Source organism: Felis catus, chromosome B3, assembly GCF_018350175.1.
Source record: "Felis catus isolate Fca126 chromosome B3, F.catus_Fca126_mat1.0, whole genome shotgun sequence".
Classification (NCBI taxonomy): Eukaryota; Metazoa; Chordata; class Mammalia; order Carnivora; family Felidae; genus Felis; species Felis catus.
This window is the reverse complement of record NC_058373.1, coordinates 130376050-130381387: the sequence shown is the minus strand read 5'-3', so window position 1 is coordinate 130381387 and position 5338 is coordinate 130376050. Positions and strand designations below refer to the sequence as shown.

Below are 5338 nucleotides of genomic sequence, written 5' to 3'. Positions count from 1 at the left end.
TCTAGAATGCAAAATTACTTTGAGTGAGTATGCATTCACAGAATGCCATAAATGGATGGACTATTAGAGTTCAGTCTTCTTATCTATCCATCTTGTTTTCATTTATTGCACACCAGGCATTTATCAAGTTGCTTGCCGAAGAACTAAAGATGAAAGCACAGGCCTTTGAATGAACAATTCACACTTTATTAGGAGTGGCGGGAGGCAGAAAAGGGAGTAATCACCGGCACTGTCCACTATGAAGCTTCATACTAGGTTGTCTCTCAGTGTACAACATCTGCAAATGGGCAGACCCGGATCCATCCAGGGAAAGCTTCCAGAAGGAAGCAAAGTCTGAGCCTGTTGGAGAATTATAAGATGTGAGCCAGGTGAACATGTAGAAGGAGGGCAGAGAGGAATACAAGACACAATTATAAAATCCGGAGCTTAGTAGAAGGAGCACGTTCAGGAAAATATAGTTTTGGAATGACTGGGCTGCCGGAGACTTCTTGAGAAAGGACGATAGGCATCTCCCATTCCTGTAGTTTCCTCCACGCCAAGCTAAAGAGTTGGACCTTCATATGAAAATTACAGGAAACCCTTGGAAGTCTTTAACTCAGAGAGCAACAGGATGCGGCTACGTTTTCGTAAGCTGCTGCTGATCGCAATATAAAAGATAAATTTGGCAGAGGTTGGGGTGTTTAGAGAGGTGAGACTAGAAAAATAGCAACCAGAGAGGAGCTTCTTATAATAAACCCAGTAAAAAAAAAAGATGAGGTCCTGAGTCAAGACAGCCTAGGTAAGAGTGGAAAGTCAAGATGCACTGAAAACCATTAAGGCGAGAAAATGGATACTCCAGAGGACAGAGGGGCCTAAAGATGTGAAATTAATCAACCTGGGCCACGCACTTAATGAGTACCAGAGCTGCGATTGAAACCAGGTGCCCACCTCCAGTCAAGGAACATTTCTGCGACACCACTCTGCCTCTCCGAGTCTATGCTTTGACAATGACAATAATTAAATTTAAGATGGATGGTCTATTTATAGCAAAGGGCTCTATTTAAGAGACCACATTTTTCCTCATTATCGAAGGCAAGTAAATGCAGGTGTTGATTCAAATAGAATAGGATGCTAGCAACTCCCTCAATGCTTGAACTTCTTGAAAACAAATAGGCGTTGGCTGTCCTTGATTTAACCGTAGAACAGGTACCACTTCCCTTCACCAGTGAGCAAGGTGACGATAGATTTCCTGTCCTGTCTCCCCTGGACTTTTTGTTAACCCAAAGCAACTCGTCAGAAGGTACTAATTCCAAGAAAGAGGCATCTCCAATCAAGCCCTTATTCCTAAAGAAATTTTGGGGGAGTATATAGGAGTAGGAATCAAGGAAAGCAGTGGGGTAGCAGTAAATTACTACATCTCTGCATATGGCTCCTCCTTAGGCAAATGCAGAGATTATGTGAATGCCGCATCTTTACTGCAAGGTACAAATGGAGGGAAACGTGTGAAAGGGCTTGTAGGAAAGGAATGTGTGAAAATAGGGAAACTGAAAGTTAGGAGTTGTTACCATTCATTCCTCCAAAGTGAAGATGCTTTAAAAATAAGTTATTTTATGTTTTGTTTTGGAAGGATTCCAGAGGTATGACGTTTCTTTGCCCAAACATCTGTTTCTCCAAATAAAAGGTAGGTGCTTTTGGTATACGGAACACTATAATCACAGATTCCAAATTGTCCTCAGCTCAGTTTGCTTATGCACATTTCTTAGATTACTTGTGGTAAATGGTAGCTGCCCGAAATTTTGTGGGAAAGAGGATCACCTACGTCTCCCACAACATCACTATCAGGTTATAGTGCAAGTAAGTCTCATATCGTGCATACAGATGTTTAATTATAATATAATATTATTATAATATTATAATTATTAATAATTTTTATTCTCAAAATCATTAGTAAATGCATGCAATGAAAACTGTTCATAAGAGCTCTTCTGCAGACTAGAGAAAGTCCCTGCACCTGGAGAGAACAAACACATTCCATGCTGCAGTGCTCATTAGATCTCCACAAAGATGTACACACAGACTCGCACACACCATGTGTGTTCCACATAAAGACATGTCCTGAATGCACTTTCATTGTCAAACAACCTTACAAACTGGAACACATAAATATACTTCTAGTACACAAGCAAGGAGGTGCAAAAGTATAAATGGTGGTGTCATGAAAACAGTGTTGGTGGAATGTCAGAAAAAGAGGTTGTTATTATATTGTAATTGATAGATGAGGGTGGAAGAGATAGAGCCCTTGATCAGAAGTGAAAGATTTTGAAGGATACCTTGGAGATGCATTCACTTGAAGATTTATCAACGCATTTCTATGTTAGACGTTTTGAGAGTGAACAACCTAGGCTGTCAGTTCTTGCTTCTTGCACTGAAAATTTAACCCTACCTTTTGATTCTGGATCTAACAACACTAACATGTTTTTGGGGAAAAAATATATATACACACACACACACACATATATATATATAGATCATATATATTACATATATATTACATATATATAAAGATATATATAGATCATATATATTACATATATATTACATACACATATATATGTAATGCATATATATGAAACATAATTTATGAAACATAATTTATTGAAACCGTGTCATCCATTACCAAATACATCCATACCCTCTCCTGCCATTCATTGACTCTCAATGTTTGAGACATTCTTCGTAGCCCTTCCTGCCCTTTTCCCCATCTCCAACTTCACTTTTCTAGATCCTGTTTATTTTGTGGGTCTCCACATACATACCCCCTACCCTTCTCTGATATCCTCCACTAGTCAAATCTTGCCACTCTAAGCTCCTATTGTACGCTAATTTCCCTGTTGGTAACATTCATTACACTTGTGATTAACTATCCAAAGATAGGTTATATACTCCCTGGGGAAAGAGTTAATCACAACCTTCTTTACTGATGCAATGAAGGCAATGCTGGAAGAAGCAGAGGAATGAATAAGTGATATGGAAGACAAAATAATGGACAACAGTAAAGCTGAACAAGAGAGAGAAAGGATTATGGAGCATAAGAATAGACTTAGGGAACTCGCTGACTGCATAAAATGCAATAACATTTGTATTACAGGAGTCCCAGAAGAAGAAGTAGAGAGAAAAGGGGGCAGAAAATTTATTTGTGGAAATAATAGCTGAAAACTTCCCTAATCTGTGGAATGAAACAGACAGATACAGAAGGCACAGAGAACTCCCATCAAAATCAACAAAAGCAGGCCAACACCAAGTCATATTATGATTAAATTTGCAAAATATAATGATAAAGAAAAAAATCTTAAAAGCCGAAAGACAAAAGAAGACCTTAACTTGAAAGGGAAGACCCATAAGGCTAGCTGCAGATTTCTCAACAGAAACTTGGCAAACCAGGAGTGGCACGATAGATTCAAAGTGCTGAACGGGAAAAATCTGCAGCCAAGATTACAATCTTCTTCACTGCTTCTTTGGGTTCATGAAACTGCTGCTATTCTATTGTTTTTGACTCAAAAACAGCAATTTCATGTGGTTCAAACTTTATATGCTTTAACACTTAGAAGAAAGAGTACCTGTCTGAATACTAAACACAATTATATGTCTTAGGCTCTCTTTATCAAGCATACTTCTGTGAACACAATCAAATGTTAATGATGGTCTAATTTATTTTTATTAAAATGATCCATTGTATAAGCATTATTTATTTAAGTGAGATTATTTACTAATTGACACATCTATGTTACAGAACATATAACAAGAATGAGATGGAAGATTTAGTAGTAATTTATGCTAGCGTTTATGACTAATGAATGAAATGATCTTTACTTAAATCAGGTGGCTTCATTAGAAGTGGGGGCATGCCCTGGGATACCAATGTCCCCTCTCCTTCCTTATTCCCTTATTTAACTCAGCATGGAATTTCCTCTACATCCTCCTTCTCATGGGGAAATTGTGGAGACACACACGATCTAGAGTAGACAGCCTCAATGATCACCCTTAAACTTCCCATTGTGGGAGAATAAGCATTGACCTAAAGGTAGTCATGGCCTTGGAGAAAACGGTGCAGTAGAAGGTGATTCCCTAGAAATACAAAAGATTTCAAGACTGTGAATGGGAATGGCTTATTGTAGTAAGTATTTAGAGCAAGGTTTGGCAAACTATGGCCCTTGGGCCAAATCTAACTCACTACCTGTTTCTGTAAAGAACACTTTATTGGAACACAACCCTTCTGATTTATTTGCATTTTGCCTATAGCTGATTTCTCACTAAAACAGCAGAATTGAGTAGTTGCCATGGAGACCATATTCCTGCCAAGCCAAAAATATTTACTATTTGTGTCTTTACAGAAAAAAAGTTAGCCAACCCCTGTTTTGAGATATGTGTTTTTATGTGTCAAATTTTTAGAACCTTTAGGTCAAAAATTAGAATTATATAGTAAAATATTAGATCGCATTAGATCATGCAAACAGTTGGCTTCATTATTCGATTTTGCCTACTTCAAGATAAAGTAGTGGCATAATCACCATGAGGATTAACTTCCATTTAAGTCTGAGCTTAAAGAGGAAAGCATAGTTTGTTGAACATGAAACAACTTCTGTCACAACGGTCATGAACTGACCCAAGATGTTGGTGACAAATCTGAATCATGGAAACCTCCTTTGTTTGCTCATTCATGTCTTCAAAGTAGGTTGATATAAAGCTGCAAAGTACAAAATTCAGCGTCTGAGTTTATATGCTCAACTGGGATCCCTGTGGATCTTCCTTCCTTTGATCAGCTGTGAGATTGGCCCCAGTCAGACTGAAAGAATAATGAAATAATAATCCCCATTTTTCTAAAGATAGGGCCTCTACCTTGTATTGAGGTGCTTCCCCGTATAACGTGAAGAAATGAAGTGTGGAGCCCAAGACCCCCTCAGGTCCAATCCTGGTTGCCACAGATGGCCACAGACTTAAGTGGGAATCTGGGTCCTCTCAGGTCACATCTGCTTCTAAACACACCTTAGAATATAGTAATTCAAGGTTTTTCCCCAACCGGTTTAAAAAAGTTGTCATTTACTGGTTAGCAATCTCTCGTCTTAAGCTCTGAGTGGGGTTGCATTTTCCACACACGTGCCAGATCTCGGCTTCCTTCTCGGATGTCATTTCTCAGCCATTGTACTTTTTCTGTGGCCAAATGAGTTATTTACCCCCCAACTGTCATTGGACAAGCACCTGCCAATTCATTACTCACAGCTTCTGTTTATGTTATAGTCATTAGAAAACCTCCAGTCATTTATATATGGCTTTTATTTCTGGATACACACATTACCAGAAA

At 38.5% G+C, this 5338-nt stretch overlaps 1 long non-coding RNA gene across 1 annotated transcript; it reads left to right on the top strand.

Annotated features, from left to right (window-relative positions):
• Window positions 1–3720, top strand: LOC123386354. Its single transcript, XR_006600141.1, has 2 exons — window positions 1–1660; window positions 3128–3720. It is a non-coding gene; the product is annotated as an uncharacterized LOC123386354 (long non-coding RNA).
• The last annotated feature ends 1618 nt before the right edge of the window (window positions 3721–5338 follow it).